The sequence below is a fragment of the Carassius carassius genome, chromosome 15 (assembly GCF_963082965.1).
Source record: "Carassius carassius chromosome 15, fCarCar2.1, whole genome shotgun sequence".
In the NCBI taxonomy this organism is placed as follows: domain Eukaryota; kingdom Metazoa; phylum Chordata; class Actinopteri; order Cypriniformes; family Cyprinidae; genus Carassius; species Carassius carassius.
The window spans coordinates 6,119,451-6,131,883 of NC_081769.1; positions in this window are offsets into that span (position 1 = coordinate 6,119,451).

Sequence of the window (12,433 nt, forward strand, 5' to 3'; positions counted from 1 at the left end):
GACATTCTTGTTGGAAATCACGGACGCCGTGTCCTCCGGGCTAAAGAGGAGGGAGACCTTCCAGCATGTTATCAGCGTTCAGTTCAAAAGCCAGCATCTCTGATGGTATGGGGGTGCATAAGTGCATACGGTATGGGCAGCTTGCATGTTTTGGAAGGCTCTGTGAATGCTGAAAGGTATATAAAGGTTTTAGAGCAACATATGCTTCCCTCCAAACAACGTCTATTTCAGGGAAGGCCTTGTTTATTTCAGCAGGACAATGCAAAACCACATACTGCAGCTATAACAACAGCATGGCTTCGTCGTAGAAGAGTCCGGGTGCTAACCTGGCCTGCCTGGAGTCCAGATCTTTCACCTATAGAGAACATTTGGCGCATCATTAAACGAAAAATACGTCAAAGACGACCACAAACTCTTCAGCAGCTGGAAATCTATATAAGGCAAGAATGGGACCAAATTCCAACAGCAAAACTCCAGCAACTCATAGCCTCAATGCCCAGACGTCTTCAAACTGTTTTGAAAAGAAAAGGAGATGCTACACCATGGTAAACATGCCCCGTCCCAACTATTTTGAGACCTGTAGCAGAAATCAAAATTGAAATGAGCTCATTTTGTGCATAAAATTGTAAACTTTCTCAGTTTAAACATTTGCTATGTTATCTATGTTCTATTGTGAATAAAATATTGGCTCATGTGATTTGAAAGTCTTTTAGTTTTCATTTTATTAAAATTTAAAAAACGTCCCAACTTTTCCGGAATTCGGGTTGTACATTATTAGATAAAGGATCTTAATACTTCGTCCACAACAATATTTAATGAGGTTAACTTATAATGTTACCCTCCTTGTGGTTAGTCTGCACGAGATCAACAAGTTTGTTTGCTTTGCGGCCGATTTAAATAAGCATTCGATCTATGTCAGAGCGTCTCGAGCGCTCACGAATCTTTCTGCAGCGTCATGAGCAGAGCGGCAAGAGCGATCTTTTATGCTCTCGACGCCGGCGGTGTGAACGCACAGTTAGTCATGTGGTATCTGGGAGGTCCACGGGGTGATGGTATTTTGCCCTAATCCAGAACAGCGAGTTGATGGTAGCATTGTCCAACGCCGGAACCCGGAGAATTCCCAAGCATACTCCACGAAGGGGGTTACTCCACTCCCAAGCATACTCCACTCTATGGGCTAAGGCGGAGAAATGGGAAGGACCAAATATGGGCAAAGAGGAACATGGGAGAAAACCAGGACATGGAGCATGTGGAAGAGGAGAACATACACAGTCTAATGGGTGTGACAATATAGAATGTGCTCTGTCTGACTTAATAATAAAATAAATGAACAAATAATACTCTAACCCGTTTAAGACAAAGTGTATTTATCTTCTATGTACATGAAAAATATACAGCATGCATTGTGTACATACATATATGTTGTTAATTACCTGCCATGATATTAATAAATACTGATCAATAATCAAGAGCAACTGATTAACACAGTAGCTTTAGAATTCCTTTTGATGTTGTCTCAACTTAATTTTTGTAGCAACATTCAGCAGTGTCTGTATGACACTTTGTAGAAATGACACATTTAACAATAATGTTCACAAATTGATAATTAACTATGATGCTAATCAATTTGTACAACCCAAAAAGTTTATTTTTTATTTTATTTTATTTTTTACGCTCAAGCGTAAACTATGTTTCCATCATCCACTATCCTTCATAAAAAAAAGTAAAAAAATATATATGTTTATATGTAATATCAATATTATATTTGCTTGACTCAACCCAGATATTTTCAATTATACCAACTACTAACTGCTACCCAATTTAGGAGCGAGTTATACATTTCTAAAGGTGAATCCAAAAAGGTTCCTTAAAACGGGTAACACCTTTGTATAAGCAGGTTTAAGGTCAAAATTCAATACTGCTTTTTTGGATTAAATAAAGTAGAAATAACTTCTGAAGTTAACAGTTGCAAGTCTCCCATTTTTACAGTAAGTGGTCACACTATATTTAAGATCCAATTCTGACCATTAACAAACCATTAACTACAACTTTATTCATCAAAATAAACTCCTAATTTGCTGCTTACTAATAGTTAGTAAGGTAGTTGTTAAATTTAGGTATGGCTAGAATATGTGCTTTATAAGTACTAATAAACAGTCAATAGGTTAAAAATAGGCATGCTAATATGCAACCAGTTAACAGTGAGAATTGGTCCCTATACTAAAGTCTCACTGTAAAAGCTTCAGTCTTTGGAATAAAACAATCCTGAACCTTGTATTGGGGTATTGCATCTTTTTCAGGTTAAAACGCCTTAAATTCTTTGGCATTTATATTCCTTGGCAGATTTCTGAGCATGCAGAGAAATCATCAGACCTAATGACTCCCATGGGACGAGAGCCTCATTACAGATCTCCATGTTTAAAAGTTGGCAACAAGGATTGCGGGTTGAGGCACAGGCTTCCACCAAACATAAACCCATGCAGATGCAGGAAAGAGTTGAATGGTGAATAATCAGACTACCTTTTAACTTCTAGATTTTGTACTCTTTTACTTCGAGCTTCAAAACCAGACACTTTTAAATGGCGGCCCAGCTATAAACTGCACTAACACTTCATTTTACGGTGTCCTAACATATACTTGCTATTATAAGAACAGCAAATTATGCATAATTACATGCAAGTAACCCTAAGACAAATCCTAATCATAACCCTAACTACATAGTAAGTACATGCTAAATATTACACTGTAACAAGGACACCTTAAAACAAAGTGTAACTTAAACTGCTTTGAGAAGCTGTTGAGGTACAGGTGTTTAATAACTATTAAATAACTAATAATGTCACGGTTTGGCATGTCCTTGTAATATTTTTGCCAGTTTACTTTGATAATTAAATAATGAATCATGAATCAGAAATGTGTTAGTTGGCTCATGTTGCTCTGAAATGTACGTTTTGTCAGATCTTCCAATTAGCACATACTGTAAATTGGCAATTAGACCAATGTGCATGACCTTTGCATGCGCATTTGTAATTAAAGTTTCAATAGCTCCAAGATTAGCTACATTCATGCTGTGTGGCCCCATCATCTCATGTACATCCTGTATATATTTATGCATCACAAGAGAACTGATGATAAACAAGGAGGGATGCCAGTGACACTGAGAAGCGGGAAGCTAGCTGTGATAAACAGGGATTTGGGGGAGGATATTTGTGGAGTTTGCCTTCTAGTCTGTTTGTCAGAGCCTCATGTTTAGTGAAATGAGCCCTAATTATCATGATGGAAATAGCCATGGGCAGCGATAGCGAACAATAGTTAGCTTGTGCAGTGAGCAAGTGCAGAGCTAAGCGCTCTCAGCTGTGCTCACAATGTCAACCTATTTACCTGCTTGTTCATGCTTGCAGCCCCTGTGCTGGGAGCTTCTGCGTATTTACCCCAGATATAGGTGTGAAATATCAGCCCTAATTGTGGGCTAATAGAAACTATGTAGCTATCAGAGACAGATACCTTAGTAGAAGCAGAGATAAGAGTGTATTTGCACTTTCCAAGAGAGGAGAGTGGCAGATAGCAGAGGTGTTTTGAATATAAATGGTCATATCACATTGGGATGGACCAGAAACCTCTCCAAAGTAAGTTGTACTTGCTCAGCCTGTTCTTTATGGGATGTATGTGGTAGAGTAGAGAGACAGACAGTTAGTTGAACCAGGGGACTTGTTAAAAGTTTTACATGATTTTTTTCTGATGCTGTAGAAGCGGTTGTCAATGAAAAGCCTGTCAACACTTTTCCTACATCTACACTGCTCACATTACCACTCACCATTTGGCTTTGTGCCCTCCAAGCATAAATCTCACCTTTGGGATTCGAACTAATCCTGCCAGACTTCCTTTTGCTGTTTAGTAACATGTATTTGTTTTTTGTGAATTCCTTCAAATATGCCTTCAGAACCGCATCTGAGGCTCATTTTGCTGAGAAATGAGGGCAAAGGTATGGTGTAAGTAAATGAAACTGTAAAATAATGTTGGTCTGGAACTGAATTAACATGCCCAAACATTTCCAGCTGCATGCATTTATTGCAATTAAATGCAAATGATGTACATTTCACCCCCAAGAGTCTGGGAAGACGACTGCTCTGCTTTGTGGTTTTGCTCGGCTGCACTTGTTTTACAAGTAGACCACTGGGAATAATTTACACAGAGTGGGCACACCGAATGATTAATGGCTTAATTAATTGAAAGGAAAAGACTTCTACAGTGTTCTCAAATGACTTGAGTGAATACCTAGAACTTTGTTGCAAATACACTTACAGACATTTTCATCATGGTTATTGCTAATTACTTGGTCATTAAACATCAAGATTAATTGCTAAACAGTTTAGTATCCTGTTAAACATTCTATTGATAACTTGCAGTCTAATGCAGTGTTTTTCAGCTGGTGGGTTGTGACCCAGAAATGGGTTGCAGGTCTGTTCTAATAGGGTCACTGACAGCAGGCGTAAAACTGTGCAAAATGCAAGTAATAGCAAGTAGCATCACCAAACACATCTCGAAAAATACTGACAGCTTTCTACCTGAACAGGTCTCTCGAATACTCTTCTCAGAAGAGTCATGATACAGAAATCACTCATTTGCATTCATTAATTAGTGTAGACTATTTTTTTTTATTCATTTACTCCCTTTCATGTTGTTCCAAACCTCTTTTTCTTTTACTGCAGAATAACAATAGAAGACATTTGCTGCAATCGACCTATACTTGTGTATAAAATAGTGACTTGTGAAGGTACAACAGCACGAATGAACAAGGCTAAACCTAGTACCATTGATGCATGGCAAAGTTTTTCCTCCAAAATGTAGGACTATATAAAGGAATGAACATAAAAAGTTTTTTTTTTTCTTTTTTTTTTCCTGATTGTACAATTGTTGATGTATCTGTTGCTCCTGCTTCCCTGTTTAGTTTGTTTGAATGGATGTTGTTTTGTTACAAATAAAATGCAAATAAAAAAGTTGATCACAAAAAAAAAAAAAAAATAAATAAGTAAAAGTCAGAGTGTGGCTTTGTTTTATTCTTTAGGTATTTTTATAAAGTCTTTGCAAAGGCATTTTAAATCCATAAAAAAAATCTATTAAGTATAAAAAAATCTAAATAAATCAATGGAAAACTATTGATTTAAAGATAGTGCTTGTAGAACTCATGTAGAACTCATTTTTATGACAGAAATAAAAGTTGCAGGTTACCAAATTTTTACAGTATATGGATACTAAGATATGTTTTAAAATAAACCTAAACAACCTAGTTTCTTTCCATCTATCATTGATCAGTCAAAGAGAGAGTCCCTCCCCAGACTCACGCCATTGGTTGAGACAATGTTGCTCCTCCCCAGACTCACGCCATTGGTTGAGACAATGTTGCTCCTCCCCAGACTCACGCCATTGGTTGGGACAATGTTGCTGTTAAGGAATGCTCAAATAAACAGATGTTTTGATTTTGAGAGAATCAATCTGTAAATGTCTTACAGTCATCTCTGCACAGTTTTGTTTAGGTTTGTACAATTTTCAGAGTACCTCTTGATGTCCAAGTACAATCTGGGTCCTAAAGCAGAAGCACTGCACTAATGCATGCATTCTTTGTATTGTGATGCCTGTGTGCTGAGTGAACCAGTGGCCCTGTCAGCTACAGTAATTTTGAGTGGCGTGTCCAGTCTAGATCTCCGCAAACCATATGTGTGACTTCATCCCTCCACATGCATGGCTCAAAATCAAGAGTTGGACAAGTTTTCCATATGAACCTCATGCGCCCCCCTTCCTCACCTCCATTTCCCCCCTTTTATTTAAATGCTAATTTAAAAACATCAAAGAAGCCAAAGAATTACAGTTAGCAGCTAGAGCTTCATTAGCACTGGTTAGATTGAAAGTTCCCTATGTTGCCCGTACCCCGAATAGCATCTCTCATTGTTGAAAGTGAGAGAGTATGTGGGGGGAATAATTGCATTAGCATGGCTGATTATTAGGCCTTGCGTTCTTGATTAGGCCTTTTAGCAAGTGTGCACGCACCACTCATAGTAATAAGCTATGCCAGACTCATCTTATTATTGCAAGACTTGAATATTTAAGGAAGGTCATTTTGTTTAGCTAATGATACTGTGTACTATTTAATGACAATCAATAATTACATACACAAACCCTCTTGAAAAAGACATTTTTCATTTGTCATAGTGGGCAGGAAATATTGCAGTAATGAGCAATTAAATCATAAGGGTTATTGCTTTGTGTTTCTTTACAGCTTCCATAATTAAAAAAGTGCCAGGAAGTGCTTTTGGTAGACGCTCACAATGTGTTATTTCAGTTCAAAGGCAGAGTAGTAAATAAAAACATACTGAGGCAGAAGTTTGAGATGGCTGATCTGAAGCTTTTATCTTCCTCAGGGGCCAGTGTCAGTCTCTCATGCTTTTAACCCCTATAGCGCCGAACACACCCAACATGAGGAAACCCATAAGCCAATATATATATATATATATATATATATGTGTGTGTGTGTGTGTGTGTGAGAAGAGTTCAGATGCAAAAGCCTCTAAATGCCATCTGAAATTTTCATCTAAAATACGCTTCTTTTTTTTAAAATCAGGCTACTATGATAAGGTTCAGTAATTTTACTCTAATGGCAATGTATAGGTCCATTTCTATGCAATTAAGTGAAAAAGCCAAACATAAATATAGGAGCCTGATTAAAAATTCTCATATATATATATATATATACACATATATACATATATATACGTATATATAAAACATATCTTAATAAAAAATATGAATAAATAAATCCTAAATGTAGGCCACTGTAAGTTGTACATGCAATGTATTTTCTTGCCCCCATAATACATTTTGAAATATAGTATAAGAATATTTAGTATAAGAAGTTTGAAGCTAAATATACTTAAAATTTCAAACATTTATTTCTTTGAGAGTCACTGTTTACAACATGTTAACATTGTGTATAACCTGCTGGTATTTCTTGTTTTCTTGGTCTCCTCCATTCAAATATGGCGTGTCTTTACAAACTTCTCAATACACGCACAGAGACAAAGGAAATTAGCTGCATTAAGGAGAAGATCAGCGGGTAGCGGAGGAGAGCAGGGGATTATGGGATTGAGTGACAGCTCTCATCTCCACAGAGCTATCAGACTGAAGCCTGGTTTACCAGGATTACAACAAAACATAACTGTTTATTCAATCCATCTAACCCCACAATAATCTCTACACACAACCATCTGTCAGATTGTAATTCTGACACCACAGTTCAGCACAGGAGAGGAAAACACTTTGTGCAATACACATTTTTTAAAAAGGCATTATGGTTCAGATGTCTCCAAAGAATTTATATTAGCTCTCCAACTTATTTTCATAAAGAAAAACATTAAGAGATGATAGCACATGGTCTTGTGAATTGTGATAGGCTTGTTCCTACAGACCTAAAAATTATTTGAGTCATCAAAATTATTTGTCATTGATATTTTGATTTAAACATGAAAAGTGCATGGGTTTAAGTTAAGTTTGGTTCTACTTTATATTAGGTGTCTTAAACTGCTATGTACTTATATCAAACAATTATTGTTAGGTATAATGTACCTAGTGTGTTCATGTTGAATTACAAAACACTTTTCCTGCTATTGAGATAAAATATGGTTAGGGTTAGGGACAGGTTTGGTGGTCTGGTTAGGTTTAAGTGTGGGTTAAGTGGTTAACAATGTTTTGATGTAGTCTCAACCTCAGACGTCACGTCCACGGACCATTGGTTGAACGTCTGTACACTTAAAGAGGATCCCTTTTTAACGTAACATGTAAAAAAAAAATAGTGAAGTGACATTCAGCCAAGTATGGTGACCCATACTCGGAATTTGTGCTCTGCATTTAACCCATCCGAAATGCACACACACAGAGCAGTGAACACACACACACACACTGTGAGCACACACCCGGAGCAGTGGGCAGCCATTTATGCTGCGGCGCCCGGGGAGCAGTTGGGGGTTCGATGCCTTGCTCAAGGGCACCTCAGTCGTGGTATTGAAGGTGGAGAGAGAACTGTACATGCACTCCCACCACCCACAATTCCTGCCGGCCCGGGACTCGAACCCACAACCTTTCGATTTGGAGTCCGACTCTCTAACCATTAGGCCACGACTTCCCCTAAAATGTAACTGGCACCTTCAAATAAAGTGGGTAACACTTTAGCATAGGGACCGATTCTCACTATTAACTAGTTACATATTAGCATGCTTATTATTAACATATTGACTGTTTATTAATACTTATAAAGCATATTATGCATGAACATATTCTAGATCCCTAATCGTACCCAATACCTAAACTTAACAACTACCTTACTATTAATAAGCATCAAATGAGAAAAAGTTGCCGTTTCAGGCAAAAGTTGTAGTTTATAGTTTGTTTATAGCAAGAATTTAACATTAAAATAAAGTGTGGCCATGAAGGGTCGCCTAAACAGTTACAAGATATTGTCAAATTACAATGACCATCTTGTCTATCTTGGAGTTTCTTGTATAGTTTGCCAGTAATATAGAAGGATGGCAGTTTGGTTCCCAGCATGCACTGCTGCGTTTAAGAATTATGTGGTTGCATTCTCTTTATAGTTTCTACATTGGTTCATTGTGATGTTCTTACAGTGTAATTACACAGTAATGTCATTTTACAACATGTGCTTACTCTAGGTTTAAGATTAGCATTTGATTTAAAGTTTGTTTGTAACTTTTCATAATTACCTGTTATTACTATAGAACATGCAGAACATGTAAAATATATCAACGGCACATTTGATTGTTAATAAAAGTTTATAGTATTTTACTAAACTAAAATACTAAACAATATTTTCCATATAACTATGCACACTAAATAAGAAAAAAATATTGTTTTAACAAAAATTTAAATTAATTTAAAAAAGTAGAAATAATAATAATAATAATATTTGTTTCCAACAAAGGGAGCTCTAATCTATTCTGACCACACGAAATACAATTATTGATGTTATTATCCCATAATGCAGTGTGATAGTGTTAACATTGAAATTTGTTGATAAATTAATTTTAGTAATGCACAATTTGGACTTTGAAACAATATGGATTGTGAAAAGCTATACAAATAGAACGTGCTTGTAGGTTGCGACAACAGCTCCTGTACTAATTCAACTCAAACATCTATTGGAATCTGATCGAACTCAGCGTGTGAAGAAGGAGCGGTGCAATAGCAGAGGTGTTGGTCAGTGCCATCGATGGGGTCATTGATCTGTCATTCCTCCCTGACCTGCAGGTCATAAGTCAAATGTGATTTATTGAGTTCTGACCTTCTGAGTCACAGGCACGGCTATGCTTTTTTGTGCCGAGCCCATATCAAAGAGCCAGGTTCTAGACACAGAGACGCAGATATAGCAAGCACAATAGAAATGTTTAGAAAAATGCACTATAGATCAAATGACTAATGTTATTTTTGTTATATTTATACAACTCATTATAATTGCTTTTGATAGTTTCAAATATCAGTGACTACTTTATATTAAAATTGACATATTTAGTCAAAACATTAGAATTGCTAAATGCTAGCCAAAGAAAAGGTTTTAGTCACATTAAGACACTAGCTGATGAAAGTAGGCATGTCTTTAAATTAGATTTCCTGCGAGCTGTTGCTATGGAGACACACTGAGAGTGAATGAATGTGAATACTATGGAACGGAATGTGTATATATATATATATATATATATATATTACACACACGTATGTTCTATACATTTTTTTTTTTTTTTTTTACAAAAAATATCATTAAATGGTTGAAAAACCCTCCTTACCCTTTTTTAGGGAAATATACTGCAGGTAAATAGGGTAAACAATAAATAAAATAAAAAAACACTATACTTTAACCAGTTGATTAATCACAGCACATTAAAACAACTGTTTTTTATTGCAAGTTTTCAGAAATATTATGTTTGAATATACAATTAAGATTTTGTCTAATTATAATTTATGTATATGAAGAGAATGGGAAACCTGAACACTGGATAAAGTCAGGTATAAAATTCTGGTTTCATTTTGTTGATATATTAGAGTTAAAGGTTTTCACAAAGGGGATACTGGATATATCTTTTTAATCACTCATTAAATGAAAAAATACAAGAAATGTTAGAAAATTAATTTTGGGGAATAAAATGTAACATAAATCAGGTGAATGATATATTAATAACCACTCTGTAATACCCTTCAGAAAGATAGAAATAAAGCTGTAAAATGTAACGCACATTTTCAGAAAAGATATATATTGTAACTGAAATATACTACTCCAAATATATAAATTGTAAAACTTAAATATGTATTTTAGATTTTTTTTATTTTTTATATAGTTTTAAAAGAGCTAAATAGCCCAAACTCTCAATATTGACCATGCTCTGCCTAAAAAAATCAATGGGATTTCCTGTACTGTTTTGCTTAATATGTACTAAATAAAAGAGGTTTTTATTATATTATATTATCTTATTGTAATATACAAAAATATGCCTTATTATTAGATTTATAGTATATATAAGTCAAAAGCATCTTCAAATTATAGATCTAGAAATATTCAGTTATTTGAAAGAAAAACTTGCACTTTTCTTAATCTATATTTTGTTGGTGTCAGTGTGTAAACGTTTCTCGTGGTCCCGTGGCCCTTCCTGGTCAAAGACGAGAGACAGTGCTGTTTATGAGGGAGAAAAAACTGAAAAAAGCCTGTGAGCTGTCCAGCACCATGCCAAATGAGACGCGTGACTCATAAGATGAAACAGGGGATTAGGTGGTAATGATCTGGCAAATGATTTTGAAATTGTAATTATCTACCCTGTGCTGTTACGCTTAGATCTTGTGTGTGTGTGTGTGTGTGAGCAAGAGAGAGAGAGACAAGAAAAGAGAAGGATAAAGACAGAGAGCGTATAAGAGAGAAAGGGGCTCATGGAGGAGTCAATAATATAACAATGATGAAGTATTTTATAAAAACAAGTAGTTATTTCAAAAGGAAAGCCATGAAAGTTTTCTCAGCATTGAGTGGTGCTGATAGTATTGTGATAATTTTAGCAGGCTTCATGTCTGAGCTCTCTGATCTCTGGGTAAGTGCAGACAAAGAGGATATGAGCGAAGACTGCTCTCACTCCAGCATAAACACTTGACCTGACCGGTGCCACTCTTACCTGTGTTTCAATACTCAAGCACTTCAGCGTGCTAGAAAAGAGCGGCAAAAGCCCTCGAAATCCTCCTCTGCATATGCTACAACAAATATGGCACAACTGTGGAAAGCAATGCATATTCATCACCACACAGACTGAAATCAACAGCACGACAACCTGTAGGTTCACAGTGTAACACACTAAATGTATCGGGAAAATGTATTGAGAACAAAACAAAATTAACAAGCTGAACAAATGTTATCTGGCCACTTTAATTTTCATTGTTTCTTAGAACAATGAATCATAAGAATCAGTGGAGAAAAAGATAATGAGCTCAACCGTGAACTGTCTGATAGGGGATTGCTGCCCCCTTGTGCTCAGAAAACATCATCACACTTAGGTTTTCGTGTAAATTGGGCTTGGGCAAAATTGAGAATTTAAGCCTTTTCAGTGCATATGTATAATTAGCATAATTAGAATTGGATTGTCTACATTCCACAAGGAATTTTTGGAATTTAAATTGGAAAGACAGGAAAGGGAATTTATTAAATCTGTATTTTAATAATAATTGATGTATGAAATTTATTAACAGCTTCTTTTGAGAGTTATTTTCCTTGGGTGTATTTTGTAAACTGCTTCATGTTGTTTGGTTGCATTTTGAAGATTTTATGGTAAATTACAAATAAAATGTTCTTCTGCCATGTTACATGAAATAACCGCTGATTTGGTCAATGACATCAATGTATAAACAATGTGTTATGCTCAGAAATAAATAGAAACATTTGATAATTCAGTTTTCATAGCACAAAATGTAAAATCATTCAAAGCTGCCATCTAGATAGATAGAAACAACCCCAATTCCAAAGAAGCTGGGACATTTTTTAAATGCAATAAATTCAAGAATCTGTTATTTGCTCATAGTAAAAAGAAAAGATTTCCAAAGTTTTCACTGACCAACGTAAATGTATTTTGTAAATATGAACAAATTGTTGATTTTGATTGCTGCAACACACTCCCAAAAAAGTGTGACAGAGGGAAAATAAAAGTGAAAAGGTTATATAAAATATCCATGTTAATCTGTTTTGAAACAATTCACAATAAGCAAGTGAACTGGTAATAGGTTTGGGTATAAAAAGAGCATCTCAGACTTTGCAAGCAAAGCTGGATCATGGCTCACCACTTTGTGCCAAATTTCACGAGGGAAATGTCAAACTTTTGTCAATTAAATAAAAGTTAATGAGAAT